We start from the raw sequence: 20,592 nt of genomic DNA, 5'->3' as shown, positions 1-20,592 counted from the left end.
CAATTCAAACTTTGAAAGGATAACAACATTGAAGTTAAAATCACTATCTGAAGTGTAAAGACTGACATAAGAACCGTGTACGATCGTATTGGTTGCGTTGTGACTCGAAGCTCGCTCTCAGACGTTATCCCGTCACTGCCGAATGCGGGAACTTTTGCCTGCTGCGTTACCGCCCTGAGCCGGTTTGTCCCTCCTTAGAACAACCTGGTGGTCCATCAGTTACCTGAAGACGACCATATTGACACCCAGCTTAACGCGGACGTCCGATCTACACGAGTCCTTGAGTTACAGGAATCCCAACCTCATATCGTCCATCGATTCTAGCTTCCGAAGGGCTGGATTACAGGGGAACGCCACAACTCCCAGCTGCAAAGTTACCTCGAATAAAACAATTCAAACTTTGAAAGGATAACAACTTTGAAGTTAAAATCACTATCTGAAGTGTAAAGACTGACATAAGAATCTTGTACGGTCGTATTGGTTGCGTTGTGACCCGAAGCTCGCTCTCAGACGTTATCCCGTCACTGCCGAATGCGGTAACTTTTGCCTGCTGCGTTACCGCCCTGAGCCGGTTTGTCCCTCCTTAGAACAACCTGGTGGTCCATCAGTTACCTGAAGACGACCATATTGACACCCAGCTTAACGCGGACGTCCGATCTACAGGAGTCCTTGAGTTACAGGAATCCCAACCTCATATCGTCCATCGATTCTAGCTTCCGAAGGGCTGGATTACAGGGGAACGCCACAACTCCCAGCTGCAAAGTTACCTCGAATAAAACAATTCAAACTTTGAAAGGATAACAACTTTGAAGTTAAAATCACTATCTGAAGTGTAAAGACTGACATAAGAATCTTGTACGGTCGTATTGGTTGCGTTGTGACCCGAAGCTCGCTCTCAGATGTTATCCCGTCACTGCCGAATGCGGTAACTTTTGCCTGCTGCGTTACCGCCCTGAGCCGGTTTGTCCCTCCTTAGAACAACCTGGTGGTCCATCAGTTACCTGAAGACGACCATATTGACACCCAGCTTAACGCGGACGTCCGATCTACACGAGTCCTTGAGTTACAGGAATCCCAACCTCATATCGTCCATCGATTCTAGCTTCCGAAGGGCTGGATTACAGGGGAACGCCACAACTCCCAGCTGCAAAGTTACCTCGAATAAAACAATTCAAACTTTGAAAGAATAACAACATTGAAGTTAAAATCACTATCTGAAGTGTAAAGACTGACATAAGAATCGTGTACGGTCGTATTGGTTGCGTTGTGACTCGAAGCTCGCTCTCAGAGGTTATCCCGTCACTGCCGAATGCGGGAACTTTTGCCTGCTGAGTTACCGCCCTGAGCCGGTTTGTCCCTCCTTAGAACAACCTGGTGGTCCATCAGTTACCTGAAGACGACCATATTGACACCCAGCTTAACGCGGACGTCCGATCTACACGAGTCCATGAGTCACAGGAATCCCAACCTCATACCATCCATCGATTCTAGCTTCCAAAGGGCTGGATTACAGGGGAACGCCACAACTCCCAGCTGCAAAGTTACCTCGAATAAAACAATTCAAACTTTGAAAGGATAACAACATTGAAGTTAAAATCACTATCTGAAGTGTAAAGACTGACATAAGAATCGTGTACGGTCGTATTGGTTGCGTTGTGACTCGAAGCTCGCTCTCAGACGTTATCCCGTCACTGCCGAATGCGGTAACTTTTGCCTGCTGCGTTACCGCCCTGAGCCGGTTTGTCCCTCCTTAGAACAACCTGGTGGTCCATCAGTTACCTGAAGACGACCATATTGACACCCAGCTTAACGCGGACGTCCGATCTACACGAGTCCATGAGTCACAGGAATCCCAACCTCATACCATCCATCGATTCTAGCTTCCAAAGGGCTGGATTACAGGAGCTCGCCACAACTCCCAGGTGCAAAGTTACCTCGAATCAAACAATTCAAACTTTGAAAGGATAACAACATTGAAGTTAAAATCACTATCTGAAGTGTAAAGACTGACATAAGAATCGTGTACGGTCGTATTGCTTGCGTAGTGACTCGAAGCTCGCTCTCAGACGTTATCCCGTCACTGCCGAATGCGGTAACTTTTGCCTGCTGCGTTACCGCCCTGAGCCGGTTTGTCCCTCCTTAGAACAACCTGGTGGTCCATCAGTTTCCTGAAGACGACCATATTGACACCCAGCTTAACGCGGACGTCCGATTTACACAAGTCCTTGAGTTAAAGGAATCCCAACCTCATACCGCCCATCGATTCTAGCTTCCAAAGCGCTGGATTACAGGGGAACGCCACAACTCCCAGCTGCAAAGTTACCTCGAATAAAACAATTCAAACTTTGAAAGGATAACAACATTGAAGTTAAAATCACTATCTGAAGTGTAAAGACTGACATAAGAATCGTAAACGGTCGTATTGGTTGCGTTGTGACTCGAAGCTCGCTCTCAGACGTTATCCCGTCACTGCCGAATGCGGGAACTTTTGCCTGCTGCGTTACCGCCCTGAGCCGGTTTGTCCCTCCTTAGAACAACCTGGTGGTCCATCAGTTACCTGAAGACGACCATATTAACACCCAGCTTATCGCGGACGTCCGATCTACAGGAGTCCTTGAGTTACAGGAATCCCAACCGCATACCGTCCATCGATTCTAGCTTCCAATGGGCTGGATTACAGGGGAACGCCACAACTCCCAGCTGCAAAGTTACCTTGAATAAAACAATTCAAACTTTGAAAGGATAACAACATTGAAGTTAAAATCACTATCTGAAGTGTAAAGACTGACATAAGAATCGTGTACGGTCGTATTGGTTGCGTTGTGACTCGAAGCTCGCTCTCAGACGTTATCCCGTCACTGCCGAATGCGGTAACTTTTGCCTGCTGCGTTACCGCCCTGAGCCGGTTTGTCCCTCCTTAGAACAACCTGGTGGTCCATCAGTTACCTGAAGACGACCATATTGACACCCAGCTTAACGCGGACGTCCGATCTACACGAGTCCATGAGTCACAGGAATCCCAACCTCATACCATCCATCGATTCTAGCTTCCAAAGGGCTGGATTACAAGAGCTCGCCACAACTCCCAGGTGCAAAGTTACCTCGAATCAAACAATTCAAACTTTGAAAGGATAACAACATTGAAGTTAAAATCACTATCTGAAGTGTAAAGACTGACATAAGAATCGTGTACGGTCGTATTGCTTGCGTAGTGACTCGAAGCTCGCTCTCAGACGTTATCCCGTCACTGCCGAATGCGGTAACTTTTGCCTGCTGCGTTACCGCCCTGAGCCGGTTTGTCCCTCCTTAGAACAACCTGGTGGTCCATCAGTTTCCTGAAGACGACCATATTGACACCCAGCTTAACGCGGACGTCCGATTTACACAAGTCCTTGAGTTAAAGGAATCCCAACCTCATACCGCCCATCGATTCTAGCTTCCAAAGCGCTGGATTACAGGGGAACGCCACAACTCCCAGCTGCAAAGTTACCTCGAATAAAACAATTCAAACTTTGAAAGGATAACAACATTGAAGTTAAAATCACTATCTGAAGTGTAAAGACTGACATAAGAATCGTAAACGGTCGTATTGGTTGCGTTGTGACTCGAAGCTCGCTCTCAGACGTTATCCCGTCACTGCCGAATGCGGGAACTTTTGCCTGCTGCGTTACCGCCCTGAGCCGGTTTGTCCCTCCTTAGAACAACCTGGTGGTCCATCAGTTACCTGAAGACGACCATATTAACACCCAGCTTATCGCGGACGTCCGATCTACAGGAGTCCTTGAGTTACAGGAATCCCAACCGCATACCGTCCATCGATTCTAGCTTCCAATGGGCTGGATTACAGGGGAACGCCACAACTCCCAGCTGCAAAGTTACCTTGAATAAAACAATTCAAACTTTGAAAGGATAACAACATTGAAGTTAAAATCACTATCTGAAGTGTAAAGACTGACATAAGAATCGTGTACGGTCGTATTGGTTGCGTTGTGACTCGAAGCTCGCTCTCAGACGCTATCCCGAATCCTGCGTTACCGCCCTGAGCCGATTTGTCCCTCCTTAGAACAACCTGGTGGTCCATCAGTTACCTGAAGACGACCATATTGACACCCAGCTTAACGTGGACGTCCGATCTACACGAGTCCATGAGTCACAGGAATCCCAACCTCATACCATCCATCGATTCTAGCTTCCAAAGGGCTGGATTACAGGAGCTCGCCACAACTCCCCGCTGCAAAGTTATCTCGAATAAAATATTTCAAACTTTGCAAGGATAAGAACATTGAGGTTAAAATCACTATCTGAAGTGTAAAGACTGACATATGAATCGTGTACGGTCGCATTGGTTGCGTTGTGACTCGAAGCTCGCTCTCAGACGTTATCCCGTCACTGCCGAATCCGGCAACTTTTGCCTGCTGCGTTACCGCCCTGAGCCGTTTTGTCCCTCCATAGAACAACCTGGTGGTCCATGAGCTACCTGAAGACGACCATATTGACACCCAGCTTATCGCGGACGTCCGATCTACACGAGTCCTTGAGTTACAGGAATCCCAACCTCATACCGTCCATCGATTCTAGCTTCCAAAGGGCTGGATTACAGGGGAACGCCACAACTCCCAGCTGCAAAGTTACCTCGAATAAAACAATTCAAACTTTGAAAGGATAACAACATTGAAGTTAAAATCCCTATCTGAAGTGTAAAGACTGACATTAGAATCGTGTACGGTCGTATTGGTTGCGTTTTGACTCGTAGCTCGCTCTCAGACGTTATCCCGAATGCTGCGTTACCGCCCTGAGCCGGTTTGTCCCTCCTTAGAACAACCTGGTGGTCCATCAGTTACCTGAAGACGAACATATTGACACCCAGCTTAACGCGGACGTCCGATCTACACGAGTCCTTGAGTTACAGGAATCCCAACCTCACATCGTCCATCGATTCTAGCTTCCGAAGGGCTGGATTACAGGGGAACGCCACAACTCCCAGCTGCAAAGTTACCTCGAATAAAACAATTCAAACTTTGAAAGGATAACAACATTGAAGTTAAAATCACTATCTGAAGTGTAAAGACTGACATAAGAATCGTGTACGGTCGTATTGCTTGCGTAGTGACTCGAAGCTCGCTCTCAGACGTTATCCCGTCACTGCCGAATGCGGTAACTTTTGCCTGCTGCGTTACCGCCCTGAGCCGGTTTGTCCCTCCTTAGAACAACCTGGTGGTCCATCAGTTTCCTGAAGACGACCATATTGACACCCAGCTTAACGCGGACGTCCGATTTACACAAGTCCTTGAGTTAAAGGAATCCCAACCTCATACCGCCCATCGATTCTAGCTTCCAAAGCGCTGGATTACAGGGGAACGCCACAACTCCCAGCTGCAAAGTTACCTCGAATAAAACAATTCAAACTTTGAAAGGATAACAACATTGAAGTTAAAATCACTATCTGAAGTGTAAAGACTGACATAAGAATCGTAAACGGTCGTATTGGTTGCGTTGTGACTCGAAGCTCGCTCTCAGACGTTATCCCGTCACTGCCGAATGCGGGAACTTTTGCCTGCTGCGTTACCGCCCTGAGCCGGTTTGTCCCTCCTTAGAACAACCTGGTGGTCCATCAGTTACCTGAAGACGACCATATTAACACCCAGCTTATCGCGGACGTCCGATCTACAGGAGTCCTTGAGTTACAGGAATCCCAACCGCATACCGTCCATCGATTCTAGCTTCCAATGGGCTGGATTACAGGGGAACGCCACAACTCCCAGCTGCAAAGTTACCTTGAATAAAACAATTCAAACTTTGAAAGGATAACAACATTGAAGTTAAAATCACTATCTGAAGTGTAAAGACTGACATAAGAATCGTGTACGGTCGTATTGGTTGCGTTGTGACTCGAAGCTCGCTCTCAGACGCTATCCCGAATCCTGCGTTACCGCCCTGAGCCGATTTGTCCCTCCTTAGAACAACCTGGTGGTCCATCAGTTACCTGAAGACGACCATATTGACACCCAGCTTAACGTGGACGTCCGATCTACACGAGTCCATGAGTCACAGGAATCCCAACCTCATACCATCCATCGATTCTAGCTTCCAAAGGGCTGGATTACAGGAGCTCGCCACAACTCCCCGCTGCAAAGTTATCTCGAATAAAATATTTCAAACTTTGCAAGGATAAGAACATTGAGGTTAAAATCACTATCTGAAGTGTAAAGACTGACATATGAATCGTGTACGGTCGCATTGGTTGCGTTGTGACTCGAAGCTCGCTCTCAGACGTTATCCCGTCACTGCCGAATCCGGCAACTTTTGCCTGCTGCGTTACCGCCCTGAGCCGTTTTGTCCCTCCATAGAACAACCTGGTGGTCCATGAGCTACCTGAAGACGACCATATTGACACCCAGCTTATCGCGGACGTCCGATCTACACGAGTCCTTGAGTTACAGGAATCCCAACCTCATACCGTCCATCGATTCTAGCTTCCAAAGGGCTGGATTACAGGGGAACGCCACAACTCCCAGCTGCAAAGTTACCTCGAATAAAACAATTCAAACTTTGAAAGGATAAAAACATTGAAGTTAAAATCCCTATCTGAAGTGTAAAGACTGACATTAGAATCGTGTACGGTCGTATTGGTTGCGTTTTGACTCGTAGCTCGCTCTCAGACGTTATCCCGAATGCTGCGTTACCGCCCTGAGCCGGTTTGTCCCTCCTTAGAACAACCTGGTGGTCCATCAGTTACCTGAAGACGAACATATTGACACCCAGCTTAACGCGGACGTCCGATCTACACGAGTCCTTGAGTTACAGGAATCCCAACCTCACATCGTCCATCGATTCTAGCTTCCGAAGGGCTGGATTACAGGGGAACGCCACAACTCCCAGCTGCAAAGTTACCTCGAATAAAACAATTCAAACTTTGAAAGGATAACAACATTGAAGTTAAAATCACTATCTGAAGTGTAAAGACTGACATAAGAATCGTAAACGGTCGTATTGGTTGCGTTGTGACTCGAAGCTCGCTCTCAGACGTTATCCCGTCACTGCCGAATGCGGGAACTTTTGCCTGCTGCGTTACCGCCCTGAGCCGGTTTGTCCCTCCTTAGAACAACCTGGTGGTCCATCAGTTACCTGAAGACGACCATATTAACACCCAGCTTATCGCGGACGTCCGATCTACAGGAGTCCTTGAGTTACAGGAATCCCAACCGCATACCGTCCATCGATTCTAGCTTCCAATTGTCTGGATTACAGGGGAACGCCACAACTCCCAGCTGCAAAGTTACCTCGAATAAAACAATTCAAACTTTGAAAGGATAACAACATTGAAGTTAAAATCACTATCTGAAGTGTAAAGACTGACATAAGAATCGTGTACGGTCGTATTGGTTGCGTTGTGACTCGAAGCTCGCTCTCAGACGCTATCCCGTCACTGCCGAATGCGGGAACTTTTGCCTGCTGCGTTACCGCCCTGAGCCGGTTTGTCCCTCCTTAGAACAACCTGGTGGTCCATCAGTTACCTGAAGACGACCATATTAACACCCAGCTTATCGCGGACGTCCGATCTACAGGAGTCCTTGAGTTACAGGAATCCCAACCGCATACCGTCCATCGATTCTAGCTTCCAATGGGCTGGATTACAGGGGAACGCCACAACTCCCAGCTGCAAAGTTACCTTGAATAAAACAATTCAAACTTTGAAAGGATAACAACATTGAAGTTAAAATCACTATCTGAAGTGTAAAGACTGACATAAGAATCGTGTACGGTCGTATTGGTTGCGTTGTGACTCGAAGCTCGCTCTCAGACGCTATCCCGAATCCTGCGTTACCGCCCTGAGCCGATTTGTCCCTCCTTAGAACAACCTGGTGGTCCATCAGTTACCTGAAGACGACCATATTGACACCCAGCTTAACGTGGACGTCCGATCTACACGAGTCCATGAGTCACAGGAATCCCAACCTCATACCATCCATCGATTCTAGCTTCCAAAGGGCTGGATTACAGGAGCTCGCCACAACTCCCCGCTGCAAAGTTATCTCGAATAAAATATTTCAAACTTTGCAAGGATAAGAACATTGAGGTTAAAATCACTATCTGAAGTGTAAAGACTGACATATGAATCGTGTACGGTCGCATTGGTTGCGTTGTGACTCGAAGCTCGCTCTCAGACGTTATCCCGTCACTGCCGAATCCGGCAACTTTTGCCTGCTGCGTTACCGCCCTGAGCCGTTTTGTCCCTCCATAGAACAACCTGGTGGTCCATGAGCTACCTGAAGACGACCATATTGACACCCAGCTTATCGCGGACGTCCGATCTACACGAGTCCTTGAGTTACAGGAATCCCAACCTCATACCGTCCATCGATTCTAGCTTCCAAAGGGCTGGATTACAGGGGAACGCCACAACTCCCAGCTGCAAAGTTACCTCGAATAAAACAATTCAAACTTTGAAAGGATAACAACATTGAAGTTAAAATCCCTATCTGAAGTGTAAAGACTGACATTAGAATCGTGTACGGTCGTATTGGTTGCGTTTTGACTCGTAGCTCGCTCTCAGACGTTATCCCGAATGCTGCGTTACCGCCCTGAGCCGGTTTGTCCCTCCTTAGAACAACCTGGTGGTCCATCAGTTACCTGAAGACGAACATATTGACACCCAGCTTAACGCGGACGTCCGATCTACACGAGTCCTTGAGTTACAGGAATCCCAACCTCACATCGTCCATCGATTCTAGCTTCCGAAGGGCTGGATTACAGGGGAACGCCACAACTCCCAGCTGCAAAGTTACCTCGAATAAAACAATTCAAACTTTGAAAGGATAACAACATTGAAGTTAAAATCACTATCTGAAGTGTAAAGACTGACATAAGAATCGTAAACGGTCGTATTGGTTGCGTTGTGACTCGAAGCTCGCTCTCAGACGTTATCCCGTCACTGCCGAATGCGGGAACTTTTGCCTGCTGCGTTACCGCCCTGAGCCGGTTTGTCCCTCCTTAGAACAACCTGGTGGTCCATCAGTTACCTGAAGACGACCATATTAACACCCAGCTTATCGCGGACGTCCGATCTACAGGAGTCCTTGAGTTACAGGAATCCCAACCGCATACCGTCCATCGATTCTAGCTTCCAATTGTCTGGATTACAGGGGAACGCCACAACTCCCAGCTGCAAAGTTACCTCGAATAAAACAATTCAAACTTTGAAAGGATAACAACATTGAAGTTAAAATCACTATCTGAAGTGTAAAGACTGACATAAGAATCGTGTACGGTCGTATTGGTTGCGTTGTGACTCGAAGCTCGCTCTCAGACGCTATCCCGTCACTGCCGAATGCGGAAACTTTTGCCTGCTGCGTTACCGCCCTGAGCCGGTTTGTCCCTCCTTAGAACAACCTGGTGGTCCATCAGTTACCTGAAGACGACCATATTGACACCCAGCTTAACGCGGACGTCCGATCTACACGAGTCCATGAGTCACAGGAAACCCAATCTCATACCATCCATCGATTCTAGCTTCCAAAGGGCTGGATTACAGGAGCTCGCCACAACTCCCAGCTGCAAAGTTACCTCGAATAAAACAATTCAAACTTTGAAAGAATAACAACGTTGAAGTTAAAATCACTATCTGAAGTGTAAAGACTGACATAAGAATCGTGTACGGTCGTATTGGTTGCGTTGTGACTCGAAGCTCGCTCTCAGACGCTATCCAGAATGCTGCGTTACCGCCCTGAGCCGGTTTGTCCTTCCTTAGAACAACCTGGTGGTCCATCAGATACCTGAAGACGACCATATTAACGCCCAGCCTTACGCGGACGTCCGATTTACACAAGTCCTTGAGTTAAAGGAATCCCAACCTCATACCGCCCATCGATTCTAGCTTCCAAAGCGCTGGATTACAGGGGAACGCCACAACTCCCAGCTGCAAAGTTACCTCGAATAAAACAATTCAAACTTTGAAAGGATAACAACATTGAAGTTAAAATCACTATCTGAAGTGTAAAGACTGACATAAGAATCGTAAACGGTCGTATTGGTTGCATTGTGACTCGAAGCTCGCTCTCAGACGTTATCCCGTCACTGCCGAATGAGGGAACTTTTGCCTGCTGCGTTACCGCCCTGAGCCGGTTTGTCCCTCCTTAGAACAACCTGGTGGTCCATCAGTTACCTGAAGACGACCATATTGACACCCAGCTTATCGCGGACGTCCGATCTACAGGAGTCCTTGAGTTACAGGAATCCCAACCGCATACCGTCCATCGATTCTAGCTTCCAATGGGCTGGATTACAGGGGAACGCCACAACTCCCAGCTGCAAAGTTACCTCGAATAAAACAATTCAAACTTTGAAAGGATAACAACATTGAAGTTAAAATCACTATCTGAAGTGTAAAGACTGACATAAGAATCGTGTACGGTCGTATTGGTTGCGTTGTGACTCGAAGCTCGCTCTCAGACGCTATCCCGAATCCTGCGTTACCGCCCTGAGCCGATTTGTCCCTCCTTAGAACAACCTGGTGGTCCATCAGTTACCTGAAGACGACCATATTGACACCCAGCTTAACGTGGACGTCCGATCTACACGAGTCCATGAGTCTCAGGAATCCCAACCTCATACCATCCATCGATTCTAGCTTCCAAAGGGCTGGATTACAGGAGCTCGCCACAACTCCCCGCTGCAAAGTTATCTCGAATAAAATATTTCAAACTTTGCAAGGATAAGAACATTGAGGTTAAAATCACTATCTGAAGTGTAAAGACTGACATATGAATCGTGTACGGTCGCATTGGTTGCGTTGTGACTCGAAGCTCGCTCTCAGACGTTATCCCGTCACTGCCGAATCCGGCAACTTTTGCCTGCTGCGTTACCGCCCTGAGCCGTTTTGTCCCTCCATAGAACAACCTGGTGGTCCATGAGCTACCTGAAGACGACCATATTGACACCCAGCTTATCGCGGACGTCCGATTTACAGGAGTCCTTGAGTTACAGGAATCCCAACCTCATACCGTCCATCGATTCTAGCTTCCAAAAGGCTGGATTACAGGGGAACGCCACAACTCCCAGCTGCAAAGTTACCTCGAATAAAACAATTCAAACTTTGAAAGGATAACAACATTGAAGTTAAAATCACTATCTGAAGTGTAAAGACTGACATAAGAATCGTGTACGGTCGTATTGGTTGCGTTGTGACTCGAAGCTCGCTCTCAGACGCTATCCCGTCACTGCCGAATGCGGAAACTTTTGCCTGCTGCGTTACCGCCCTGAGCCGGTTTGTCCCTCCTTAGAACAACCTGGTGGTCCATCAGTTACCTGAAGACGACCATATTGACACCCAGCTTAACGCGGACGTCCGATCTAAACGAGTCCATGAGTCACAGGAAACCCAACCTTATACCATCCATCGATTCTAGCTTCCAAAGGGCTGGATTACAGGAGCTCGCCACAACTCCCAGCTGCAAAGTTACCTCGAATAAAACAATTCAAACTTTGAAAGAATAACAACGTTGAAGTTAAAATCACTATCTGAAGTGTAAAGACTGACATAAGAATCGTGTACGGTCGTATTGGTTGCGTTGTGACTCGAAGCTCGCTCTCAGACGCTATCCAGAATGCTGCGTTACCGCCCTGAGCCGGTTTGTCCTTCCTTAGAACAACCTGGTGGTCCATCAGATACCTGAAGACGACCATATTAACGCCCAGCCTAACGCGGACGTCCGATTTACACAAGTCCTTGAGTTAAAGGAATCCCAACCTCATACCGCCCATCGATTCTAGCTTCCAAAGCGCTGGATTACAGGGGAACGCCACAACTCCCAGCTGCAAAGTTACCTCGAATAAAACAATTCAAACTTTGAAAGGATAACAACATTGAAGTTAAAATCACTATCTGAAGTGTAAAGACTGACATAAGAATCGTAAACGGTCGTATTGGTTGCATTGTGACTCGAAGCTCGCTCTCAGACGTTATCCCGTCACTGCCGAATGCGGGAACTTTTGCCTGCTGCGTTACCGCCCTGAGCCGGTTTGTCCCTCCTTAGAACAACCTGGTGGTCCATCAGTTACCTGAAGACGACCATATTGACACCCAGCTTATCGCGGACGTCCGATCTACAGGAGTCCTTGAGTTACAGGAATCCCAACCGCATACCGTCCATCGATTCTAGCTTCCAATGGGCTGGATTACAGGGGAACGCCACAACTCCCAGCTGCAAAGTTACCTCGAATAAAACAATTCAAACTTTGAAAGGATAACAACATTGAAGTTAAAATCACTATCTGAAGTGTAAAGACTGACATAAGAATCGTGTACGGTCGTATTGGTTGCGTTGTGACTCGAAGCTCGCTCTCAGACGCTATCCCGTCACTGCCGAATGCGGAAACGTTTGCCTGCTGCGTTACCGCCCTGAGCCGGTTTGTCCCTCCTTAGAACAACCTGGTGGTCCATCAGTTACCTGAAGACGACCATATTGACACCCAGCTTAACGCGGACGTCCGATCTACACGAGTCCATGAGTCACAGGAAACCCAACCTCATACCATCCATCGATTCTAGCTTCCAAAGGGCTGGATTACAGGAGCTCGCCACAACTCCCAGCTGCAAAGTTACCTCGAATAAAACAATTCAAACTTTGAAAGAATAACAACGTTGAAGTTAAAATCACTATCTGAAGTGTAAAGACTGACATAAGAATCGTGTACGGTCGTATTGGTTGCGTTGTGACTCGAAGCTCGCTCTCAGACGCTATCCAGAATGCTGCGTTACCGCCCTGAGCCGGTTTGTCCTTCCTTAGAACAACCTGGTGGTCCATCAGATACCTGAAGACGACCATATTAACGCCCAGCCTAACGCGGACGTCCGATTTACACAAGTCCTTGAGTTAAAGGAATCCCAACCTCATACCGCCCATCGATTCTAGCTTCCAAAGCGCTGGATTACAGGGGAACGCCACAACTCCCAGCTGCAAAGTTACCTCGAATAAAACAATTCAAACTTGGAAAGGATAACAACATTGAAGTTAAAATCACTATCTGAAGTGTAAAGACTGACATAAGAATCGTAAACGGTCGTATTGGTTGCGTTGTGACTCGAAGCTCGCTCTCAGACGTTATCCCGTCACTGCCGAATGCGGGAACTTTTGCCTGCTGCGTTACCGCCCTGAGCCGGTTTGTCCCTCCTTAGAACAACCTGGTGGTCCATCAGTTACCTGAAGACGACCATATTAACACCCAGCTTATCGCGGACGTCCGATCTACAGGAGTCCTTGAGTTACAGGAATCCCAACCGCATACCGTCCATCGATTCTAGCTTCTAATGGGCTGGATTACAGGGGAACGCCACAACTCCCAGCTGCAAAGTTACCTCGAATAAAACAATTCAAACTTTGAAAGGATAACAACATTGAAGTTAAAATCACTATCTGAAGTGTAAAGACTGACATAAGAATCGTGTACGGTCGTATTGGTTGCGTTGTGACTCGAAGCTCGCTCTCAGACGCTATCCCGAATGCTGCGTTACCGCCCTGAGCCGGTTTGTCCTTCCTTAGAACAACCTGGTGGTCCATCAGATACCTGAAGACGACCATATTAACGCCCAGCCTAACGCGGACGTCCGATTTACACAAGTCCTTGAGTTAAAGGAATCCCAACCTCATACCGCCCATCGATTCTAGCTTCCAAAGCGCTGGATTACAGGGGAACGCCACAACTCCCAGCTGCAAAGTTACCTCGAATAAAACAATTCAAACTTGGAAAGGATAACAACATTGAAGTTAAAATCACTATCTGAAGTGTAAAGACTGACATAAGAATCGTAAACGGTCGTATTGGTTGCGTTGTGACTCGAAGCTCGCTCTCAGACGTTATCCCGACACTGCCGAATGCGGGAACTTTTGCCTACTGCGTTACCGCCCTGAGCCGTTTTGTCCCTCCTTAGAACAACCTGGTGGTCCATCAGTTACCTGAAGACGACCATATTAACACCCAGCTTATCGCGGACGTCCGATCTACAGGAGTCCTTGAGTTACAGGAATCCCAACCGCATACCGTCCATCGATTCTAGCTTCTAATGGGCTGGATTACAGGGGAACGCCACAACTCCCAGCTGCAAAGTTACCTCGAATAAAACAATTCAAACTTTGAAAGGATAACAACATTGAAGTTAAAATCACTATCTGAAGTGTAAAGACTGACATAAGAATCGTGTACGGTCGTATTGGTTGCGTTGTGACTCGAAGCTCGCTCTCAGACGCTATCCCGAATCCTGCGTTACCGCCCTGAGCCGATTTGTCCCTCCTTAGAACAACCTGGTGGTCCATCAGTTACCTGAAGACGACCATATTGACACCCAGCTTAACGTGGACGTCCGATCTACACGAGTCCATGAGTCTCAGGAATCCCAACCTCATACCATCCATCGATTCTAGCTTCCAAAGGGCTGGATTACAGGAGCTCGCCACAACTCCCCGCTGCAAAGTTATCTCGAATAAAATATTTCAAACTTTGCAAGGATAAGAACATTGAGGTTAAAATCACTATCTGAAGTGTAAAGACTGACATATGAATCGTGTACGGTCGCATTGGTTGCGTTGTGACTCGAAGCTCGCTCTCAGACGTTATCCCGTCACTGCCGAATCCGGCAACTTTTGCCTGCTGCGTTACCGCCCTGAGCCGTTTTGTCCCTCCATAGAACAACCTGGTGGTCCATGAGCTACCTGAAGACGACCATATTGACACCCAGCTTATCGCGGACGTCCGATTTACAGGAGTCCTTGAGTTACAGGAATCCCAACCTCATACCGTCCATCGATTCTAGCTTCCAAAAGGCTGGATTACAGGGGAACGCCACAACTCCCAGCTGCAAAGTTACCTCGAATAAAACAATTCAAACTTGAAAGGATAACAACATTGAAGTTAAAATCACTATCTGAAGTGTAAAGACTGACATAAGAATCGTAAACGGTCGTATTGGTTGCATTGTGACTCGAAGCTCGCTCTCAGACGTTATCCCGTCACTGCCGAATGCGGGAACTTTTGCCTGCTGCGTTACCGCCCTGAGCCGGTTTGTCCCTCCTTAGAACAACCTGGTGGTCCATCAGTTACCTGAAGACGACCATATTGACACCCAGCTTATCGCGGACGTCCGATCTACAGGAGTCCTTGAGTTACAGGAATCCCAACCGCATACCGTCCATCGATTCTAGCTTCCAATGGGCTGGATTACAGGGGAACGCCACAACTCCCAGCTGCAAAGTTACCTCGAATAAAACAATTCAAACTTTGAAAGGATAACAACATTGAAGTTAAAATCACTATCTGAAGTGTAAAGACTGACATAAGAATCGTGTACGGTCGTATTGGTTGCGTTGTGACTCGAAGCTCGCTCTCAGACGCTATCCCGTCACTGCCGAATGCGGAAACGTTTGCCTGCTGCGTTACCGCCCTGAGCCGGTTTGTCCCTCCTTAGAACAACCTGGTGGTCCATCAGTTACCTGAAGACGACCATATTGACACCCAGCTTAACGCGGACGTCCGATCTACACGAGTCCATGAGTCACAGGAAACCCAACCTCATACCATCCATCGATTCTAGCTTCCAAAGGGCTGGATTACAGGAGCTCGCCACAACTCCCAGCTGCAAAGTTACCTCGAATAAAACAATTCAAACTTTGAAAGAATAACAACGTTGAAGTTAAAATCACTATCTGAAGTGTAAAGACTGACATAAGAATCGTGTACGGTCGTATTGGTTGCGTTGTGACTCGAAGCTCGCTCTCAGACGCTATCCAGAATGCTGCGTTACCGCCCTGAGCCGGTTTGTCCTTCCTTAGAACAACCTGGTGGTCCATCAGATACCTGAAGACGACCATATTAACGCCCAGCCTAACGCGGACGTCCGATTTACACAAGTCCTTGAGTTAAAGGAATCCCAACCTCATACCGCCCATCGATTCTAGCTTCCAAAGCGCTGGATTACAGGGGAACGCCACAACTCCCAGCTGCAAAGTTACCTCGAATAAAACAATTCAAACTTGGAAAGGATAACAACATTGAAGTTAAAATCACTATCTGAAGTGTAAAGACTGACATAAGAATCGTAAACGGTCATATTGGTTGCGTTGTGACTCGAAGCTCGCTCTCAGACGTTATCCCGTCACTGCCGAATGCGGGAACTTTTGCCTGCTGCGTTACCGCCCTGAGCCGGTTTGTCCCTCCTTAGAACAACCTGGTGGTCCATCAGTTACCTGAAGACGACCATATTAACACCCAGCTTATCGCGGACGTCCGATCTACAGGAGTCCTTGAGTTACAGGAATCCCAACCGCATACCGTCCATCGATTCTAGCTTCTAATGGGCTGGATTACAGGGGAACGCCACAACTCCCAGCTGCAAAGTTACCTCGAATAAAACAATTCAAACTTTGAAAGGATAACAACATTGAAGTTAAAATCACTATCTGAAGTGTAAAGACTGACATAAGAATCGTGTACGGTCGTATTGGTTGCGTTGTGACTCGAAGCTCGCTCTCAGACGCTATCCCGTCACTGCCGAATGCGGGAACTTTTGCCTGCTGCGTTACCGCCCTGAGCCGGTTTGTCCCTCCTTAGAACAACCTGGTGGTCCATCAGTTACCTGAAGACGACCATATTGACACCCAGCTTAACGCGGACGCCCGATCTACACGAGTCAATGAGTCACAGGAATCCCAACCTCATACCATCCATCGATTCTAGCTTCCAAAGGGCTGGATTACAGGAGCTCGCCACAACTCCCAGCTGCAAAGTTACCTCGAATAAAACAATTCAAACTTTGAAAGAATAACAACGTTGAAGTTAAAATCACTATCTGAAGTGTAAAGACTGACATAAGAATCGTGTACGGTCGTATTGGTTGCGTTGTGACTCGAAGCTCGCTCTCAGACGCTATCCCGAATGCTGCGTTACCGCCCTGAGCCGGTTTGTCCTTCCTTAGAACAACCTGGTGGTCCATCAGATACCTGGAGACGACCATATTAACGCCCAGCCTAACGCGGACGTCCGATTTACACAAGTCCTTGAGTTAAAGGAATCCCAACCTCATACCGCCCATCGATTCTAGCTTCCAAAGCGCTGGATTACAGGGGAACGCCACAACTCCCAGCTGCAAAGTTACCTCGAATAAAACAATTCAAACTTGGAAAGGATAACAACATTGAAGTTAAAATCACTATCTGAAGTGTAAAGACTGACATAAGAATCGTAAACGGTCGTATTGGTTGCGTTGTGACTCGAAGCTCGCTCTCAGACGTTATCCCGTCACTGCCGAATGCGGGAACTTTTGCCTGCTGCGTTACCGCCCTGAGCCGGTTTGTCCCTCCTTAGAACAACCTGGTGGTCCATCAGTTACCTGAAGACGACCATATTAACACCCAGCTTATCGCGGACGTCCGATCTACAGGAGTCCTTGAGTTACAGGAATCCCAACCGCATACCGTCCATCGATTCTAGCTTCTAATGGGCTGGATTACAGGGGAACGCCACAACTCCCAGCTGCAAAGTTACCTCGAATAAAACAATTCAAACTTTGAAAGGATAACAACATTGAAGTTAAAATCACTATCTGAAGTGTAAAGACTGACATAAGAATCGTGTACGGTCGTATTGGTTGCGTTGTGACTCGAAGCTCGCTCTCAGACGCTATCCCGAATCCTGCGTTACCGCCCTGAGCCGATTTGTCCCTCCTTAGAACAACCTGGTGGTCCATCAGTTACCTGAAGACGACCATATTGACACCCAGCTTAACGTGGACGTCCGATCTACACGAGTCCATGAGTCTCAGGAATCCCAACCTCATACCATCCATCGATTCTAGCTTCCAAAGGGCTGGATTACAGGAGCTCGCCACAACTCCCCGCTGCAAAGTTATCTCGAATAAAATATTTCAAACTTTGCAAGGATAAGAACATTGAGGTTAAAATCACTATCTGAAGTGTAAAGACTGACATATGAATCGTGTACGGTCGCATTGGTTGCGTTGTGACTCGAAGCTCGCTCTCAGACGTTATCCCGTCACTGCCGAATCCGGCAACTTTTGCCTGCTGCGTTACCGCCCTGAGCCGTTTTGTCCCTCCATAGAACAACCTGGTGGTCCATGAGCTACCTGAAGACGACCATATTGACACCCAGCTTATCGCGGACGTCCGATTTACAGGAGTCCTTGAGTTACAGGAATCCCAACCTCATACCGTCCATCGATTCTAGCTTCCAAAAGGCTGGATTACAGGGGAACGCCACAACTCCCAGCTGCAAAGTTACCTCGAATAAAACAATTCAAACTTGAAAGGATAACAACATTGAAGTTAAAATCACTATCTGAAGTGTAAAGACTGACATAAGAATCGTGTACGGTCGTATTGGTTGCGTTGTGACTCGAAGCTCGCTCTCAGACGTTATCCCGACACTGCCGAATGCGGGAACTTTTGCCTACTGCGTTACCGCCCTGAGCCGTTTTGTCCCTCCTTAGAACAACCTGGTGGTCCATCAGTTATCTGAAGACGACCATATTGACACCCAGCTTAACGCGGACGTCCGATCTACACGAGTCCATGAGTCACAGGAATCTCAACCTCATACCATCCATCGATTCTAGCTTCCAAAGGGCTGGATTACAGGGGCACGCCACAACTCCCAGCTGCAAAGTTACCTCGAATAAAACAATTCAAACTTTGAAAGGATAACAACATTGAAGTTAAAATCACTATCTGAAGTGTAAAGACTGACATAAGAATCGTGTACGGTCGTATTGGTTGCGTTGTGACTCGAAGCTCGCTCTCAGACGTTATCCCGACACTGCCGAATGCGGGAACTTTACCTACTGCGTTACCGCCCTGAGCCGTTTTGTCCCTCCTTAGAACAACCTGGTGGTCCATCAGTTACCTGAAGACGACCATATTGACACCCAGCTTAACGCGGACGTCCGTTCTAAACGAGTCCATGAGTCACAGGAATCCCAACCTCATACCATCCATCGATTCTAGCTTCCAAAGGGCTGGATTACAGGAGCTCGCCACAACTCCCCGCTGCAAAGTTATCTCGAATAAAATATTTCAATCTTTGCAAGGATAAGAACATTGAGGTTAAAATCACTATCTGAAGTGTAAAGACTGACATATGAATCGTGTACGGTCGCATTGGTTGCGTTGTGACTCGAAGCTCGCTCTCAGACGTTATCCCGTCACTGCCGAATCCGGCAACTTTTGCCTGCTGCGTTACCGCCCTGAGCCGTTTTGTCCCTCCATAGAACAACCTGGTGGTCCATGAGCTACCTGAAGACGACCATATTGACACCCAGCTTATCGCGGACGTCCGATTTACAGGAGTCCTTGAGTTACAGGAATCCCAACCTCATACCGTCCATCGATTCTAGCTTCCAAAAGGCTGGATTACAGGGGAACGCCACAACTCCCAGCTGCAAAGTTACCTCGAATAAAACAATTCAAACTTGAAAGGATAACAACATTGAAGTTAAAATCACTATCTGAAGTGTAAAGACTGACATAAGAATCGTGTACGGTCGTATTGGTTGCGTTGTGACTCGAAGCTCGCTCTCAGACGTTATCCCGACACTGCCGAATGCGGGAACTTTTGCCTACTGCGTTACCGCCCTGAGCCGTTTTGTCCCTCCTTAGAACAACCTGGTGGTCCATCAGTTATCTGAAGACGACCATATTGACACCCAGCTTAACGCGGACGTCCGATCTACACGAGTCCATGAGTCACAGAAATCTCAACCTCATACCATCCATCGATTCTAGCTTCCAAAGGGCTGGATTACAGGGGCACGCCACAACTCCCAGCTGCAAAGTTACCTCGAATAAAACAATTCAAACTTTGAAAGGATAACAACATTGAAGTTAAAATCACTATCTGAAATGTAAAGACTGACATAAGAATCGTGTACGGTCGTATTGTTTGCGTTTTGACTCGAAGCTCGCTCTCAGACGTTATCCCGAATGCTGCGTTACCGCCCTGAGCCGGTTTGTCCCTCCTTAGAACAACCTTGTGGTCCATCAGTTACCTGAAGACGACCATATTAACACCCAGCTTATCGCGGACGTCCGATGTACAGGAGTCCTTGAGTTACAGGAATCCCAACCTCATACCGTCCATCGATTCTAGCTTCCAAAAGGCTGGATTACAGGGGAACGCCACAACTCCCAGCTGCAAAGTTACCTCGAATAAAACAATTCAAACTTGAAAGGATAACAACATTGAAGTTAAAATCACTATCTGAAGTGTAAAGACTGACATAAGAATCGTGTACGGTCGTATTGGTTGCGTTGTGACTCGAAGCTCGCTCTCAGACGTTATCCCGACACTGCCGAATGCGGGAACTTTTGCCTACTGCGTTACCGCCCTGAGCCGTTTTGTCCCTCCTTAGAACAACCTGGTGGTCCATCAGTTATCTGAAGACGACCATATTGACACCCAGCTTAACGCGGACGTCCGATCTACACGAGTCCATGAGTCACAGAAATCTCAACCTCATACCATCCATCGATTCTAGCTTCCAAAGGGCTGGATTACAGGGGCACGCCACAACTCCCAGCTGCAAAGTTACCT

At 47.5% G+C, this 20,592-nt stretch overlaps 38 non-coding genes and 16 pseudogenes across 38 annotated transcripts; all 54 read right to left on the bottom strand.

Annotated features, from left to right (window-relative positions):
* Positions 1-67: 67 nt before the first annotated feature.
* Positions 68-367, bottom strand: LOC149606722 (signal recognition particle RNA). The gene has a single exon (XR_016377319.1).
* An 89-nt stretch (positions 368-456) lies between these two features.
* Positions 457-756, bottom strand: LOC149606721 (signal recognition particle RNA). Its single transcript, XR_016377641.1, has one exon.
* An 89-nt stretch (positions 757-845) lies between these two features.
* Positions 846-1,145, bottom strand: LOC149606720 (signal recognition particle RNA). Its single transcript, XR_016377634.1, has one exon.
* An 89-nt stretch (positions 1,146-1,234) lies between these two features.
* On the bottom strand, positions 1,235-1,534 carry LOC149606719 (signal recognition particle RNA). Its single transcript, XR_016377493.1, has one exon.
* Positions 1,535-1,623: 89 nt separating this feature from the next.
* Positions 1,624-1,923, bottom strand: LOC149606718 (signal recognition particle RNA). Its single transcript, XR_016377344.1, has one exon.
* An 89-nt stretch (positions 1,924-2,012) lies between these two features.
* Positions 2,013-2,312, bottom strand: LOC149606717 (signal recognition particle RNA). Its single transcript, XR_016377109.1, has one exon.
* Positions 2,313-2,401: 89 nt separating this feature from the next.
* On the bottom strand, positions 2,402-2,701 carry LOC149606716 (signal recognition particle RNA). The gene has a single exon (XR_016377593.1).
* Positions 2,702-2,790: 89 nt separating this feature from the next.
* Positions 2,791-3,090, bottom strand: LOC149606715 (signal recognition particle RNA). Its single transcript, XR_016377415.1, has one exon.
* An 89-nt stretch (positions 3,091-3,179) lies between these two features.
* Positions 3,180-3,479, bottom strand: LOC149606714 (signal recognition particle RNA). Its single transcript, XR_016377107.1, has one exon.
* An 89-nt stretch (positions 3,480-3,568) lies between these two features.
* LOC149606713 (signal recognition particle RNA) lies at positions 3,569-3,868 on the bottom strand. Its single transcript, XR_016377592.1, has one exon.
* An 89-nt stretch (positions 3,869-3,957) lies between these two features.
* LOC149606712 (signal recognition particle RNA) lies at positions 3,958-4,232 on the bottom strand (annotated as a pseudogene).
* An 89-nt stretch (positions 4,233-4,321) lies between these two features.
* LOC149606711 (signal recognition particle RNA) lies at positions 4,322-4,621 on the bottom strand. Its single transcript, XR_016377137.1, has one exon.
* Positions 4,622-4,710: 89 nt separating this feature from the next.
* On the bottom strand, positions 4,711-4,985 carry LOC149606710 (signal recognition particle RNA; annotated as a pseudogene).
* Positions 4,986-5,074: 89 nt separating this feature from the next.
* LOC149606709 (signal recognition particle RNA) lies at positions 5,075-5,374 on the bottom strand. The gene has a single exon (XR_016377106.1).
* An 89-nt stretch (positions 5,375-5,463) lies between these two features.
* LOC149606708 (signal recognition particle RNA) lies at positions 5,464-5,763 on the bottom strand. Its single transcript, XR_016377590.1, has one exon.
* Positions 5,764-5,852: 89 nt separating this feature from the next.
* Positions 5,853-6,127, bottom strand: LOC149606707 (signal recognition particle RNA; annotated as a pseudogene).
* Positions 6,128-6,217: 90 nt separating this feature from the next.
* LOC149606706 (signal recognition particle RNA) lies at positions 6,218-6,516 on the bottom strand. Its single transcript, XR_016377142.1, has one exon.
* An 89-nt stretch (positions 6,517-6,605) lies between these two features.
* On the bottom strand, positions 6,606-6,880 carry LOC149606705 (signal recognition particle RNA; annotated as a pseudogene).
* A 90-nt stretch (positions 6,881-6,970) lies between these two features.
* LOC149606704 (signal recognition particle RNA) lies at positions 6,971-7,269 on the bottom strand. Its single transcript, XR_016377623.1, has one exon.
* Positions 7,270-7,359: 90 nt separating this feature from the next.
* LOC149606703 (signal recognition particle RNA) lies at positions 7,360-7,658 on the bottom strand. Its single transcript, XR_016377550.1, has one exon.
* A 90-nt stretch (positions 7,659-7,748) lies between these two features.
* On the bottom strand, positions 7,749-8,022 carry LOC149606702 (signal recognition particle RNA; annotated as a pseudogene).
* Positions 8,023-8,112: 90 nt separating this feature from the next.
* Positions 8,113-8,411, bottom strand: LOC149606701 (signal recognition particle RNA). The gene has a single exon (XR_016377140.1).
* A 90-nt stretch (positions 8,412-8,501) lies between these two features.
* LOC149606700 (signal recognition particle RNA) lies at positions 8,502-8,775 on the bottom strand (annotated as a pseudogene).
* Positions 8,776-8,865: 90 nt separating this feature from the next.
* Positions 8,866-9,164, bottom strand: LOC149606699 (signal recognition particle RNA). Its single transcript, XR_016377622.1, has one exon.
* Positions 9,165-9,254: 90 nt separating this feature from the next.
* On the bottom strand, positions 9,255-9,553 carry LOC149606698 (signal recognition particle RNA). Its single transcript, XR_016377298.1, has one exon.
* A 90-nt stretch (positions 9,554-9,643) lies between these two features.
* On the bottom strand, positions 9,644-9,917 carry LOC149606697 (signal recognition particle RNA; annotated as a pseudogene).
* Positions 9,918-10,007: 90 nt separating this feature from the next.
* Positions 10,008-10,306, bottom strand: LOC149606696 (signal recognition particle RNA). The gene has a single exon (XR_016377702.1).
* A 90-nt stretch (positions 10,307-10,396) lies between these two features.
* Positions 10,397-10,670, bottom strand: LOC149606695 (signal recognition particle RNA; annotated as a pseudogene).
* Positions 10,671-10,761: 91 nt separating this feature from the next.
* Positions 10,762-11,059, bottom strand: LOC149606694 (signal recognition particle RNA). Its single transcript, XR_016377200.1, has one exon.
* Positions 11,060-11,149: 90 nt separating this feature from the next.
* LOC149606693 (signal recognition particle RNA) lies at positions 11,150-11,448 on the bottom strand. Its single transcript, XR_016377336.1, has one exon.
* A 90-nt stretch (positions 11,449-11,538) lies between these two features.
* LOC149606692 (signal recognition particle RNA) lies at positions 11,539-11,812 on the bottom strand (annotated as a pseudogene).
* A 90-nt stretch (positions 11,813-11,902) lies between these two features.
* Positions 11,903-12,201, bottom strand: LOC149606691 (signal recognition particle RNA). The gene has a single exon (XR_016377627.1).
* Positions 12,202-12,291: 90 nt separating this feature from the next.
* On the bottom strand, positions 12,292-12,590 carry LOC149606690 (signal recognition particle RNA). The gene has a single exon (XR_016377266.1).
* A 90-nt stretch (positions 12,591-12,680) lies between these two features.
* LOC149606689 (signal recognition particle RNA) lies at positions 12,681-12,954 on the bottom strand (annotated as a pseudogene).
* Positions 12,955-13,045: 91 nt separating this feature from the next.
* On the bottom strand, positions 13,046-13,343 carry LOC149606688 (signal recognition particle RNA). Its single transcript, XR_016377120.1, has one exon.
* A 90-nt stretch (positions 13,344-13,433) lies between these two features.
* On the bottom strand, positions 13,434-13,707 carry LOC149606687 (signal recognition particle RNA; annotated as a pseudogene).
* A 91-nt stretch (positions 13,708-13,798) lies between these two features.
* LOC149606686 (signal recognition particle RNA) lies at positions 13,799-14,096 on the bottom strand. The gene has a single exon (XR_016377122.1).
* Positions 14,097-14,186: 90 nt separating this feature from the next.
* On the bottom strand, positions 14,187-14,460 carry LOC149606685 (signal recognition particle RNA; annotated as a pseudogene).
* A 93-nt stretch (positions 14,461-14,553) lies between these two features.
* LOC149606684 (signal recognition particle RNA) lies at positions 14,554-14,849 on the bottom strand. The gene has a single exon (XR_016377203.1).
* A 91-nt stretch (positions 14,850-14,940) lies between these two features.
* Positions 14,941-15,237, bottom strand: LOC149606683 (signal recognition particle RNA). Its single transcript, XR_016377118.1, has one exon.
* Positions 15,238-15,328: 91 nt separating this feature from the next.
* LOC149606682 (signal recognition particle RNA) lies at positions 15,329-15,626 on the bottom strand. Its single transcript, XR_016377337.1, has one exon.
* Positions 15,627-15,717: 91 nt separating this feature from the next.
* LOC149606681 (signal recognition particle RNA) lies at positions 15,718-15,990 on the bottom strand (annotated as a pseudogene).
* A 92-nt stretch (positions 15,991-16,082) lies between these two features.
* On the bottom strand, positions 16,083-16,379 carry LOC149606680 (signal recognition particle RNA). The gene has a single exon (XR_016377132.1).
* Positions 16,380-16,470: 91 nt separating this feature from the next.
* LOC149606679 (signal recognition particle RNA) lies at positions 16,471-16,768 on the bottom strand. Its single transcript, XR_016377294.1, has one exon.
* Positions 16,769-16,859: 91 nt separating this feature from the next.
* Positions 16,860-17,132, bottom strand: LOC149606678 (signal recognition particle RNA; annotated as a pseudogene).
* A 93-nt stretch (positions 17,133-17,225) lies between these two features.
* On the bottom strand, positions 17,226-17,521 carry LOC149606677 (signal recognition particle RNA). Its single transcript, XR_016377145.1, has one exon.
* A 91-nt stretch (positions 17,522-17,612) lies between these two features.
* On the bottom strand, positions 17,613-17,885 carry LOC149606676 (signal recognition particle RNA; annotated as a pseudogene).
* Positions 17,886-17,979: 94 nt separating this feature from the next.
* On the bottom strand, positions 17,980-18,274 carry LOC149606675 (signal recognition particle RNA). Its single transcript, XR_016377206.1, has one exon.
* Positions 18,275-18,364: 90 nt separating this feature from the next.
* Positions 18,365-18,662, bottom strand: LOC149606674 (signal recognition particle RNA). The gene has a single exon (XR_016377583.1).
* Positions 18,663-18,753: 91 nt separating this feature from the next.
* On the bottom strand, positions 18,754-19,050 carry LOC149606673 (signal recognition particle RNA). Its single transcript, XR_016377684.1, has one exon.
* Positions 19,051-19,144: 94 nt separating this feature from the next.
* Positions 19,145-19,439, bottom strand: LOC149606672 (signal recognition particle RNA). Its single transcript, XR_016377205.1, has one exon.
* Positions 19,440-19,529: 90 nt separating this feature from the next.
* LOC149606671 (signal recognition particle RNA) lies at positions 19,530-19,827 on the bottom strand. The gene has a single exon (XR_016377570.1).
* A 91-nt stretch (positions 19,828-19,918) lies between these two features.
* Positions 19,919-20,191, bottom strand: LOC149606670 (signal recognition particle RNA; annotated as a pseudogene).
* A 90-nt stretch (positions 20,192-20,281) lies between these two features.
* Positions 20,282-20,579, bottom strand: LOC149606669 (signal recognition particle RNA). Its single transcript, XR_016377568.1, has one exon.
* Positions 20,580-20,592: the final 13 nt, after the last annotated feature.

The sequence above is a fragment of the Phalangium opilio genome, unplaced genomic scaffold (genome assembly GCF_054372755.1).
Source record: "Phalangium opilio isolate 3A_F unplaced genomic scaffold, DU_Popi_V2 ptg000352l_1, whole genome shotgun sequence".
NCBI lineage: Eukaryota > Metazoa > Arthropoda > Arachnida > Opiliones > Phalangiidae > Phalangium > Phalangium opilio.
This window is presented reverse-complemented; position numbering and strand designations above follow the sequence as displayed.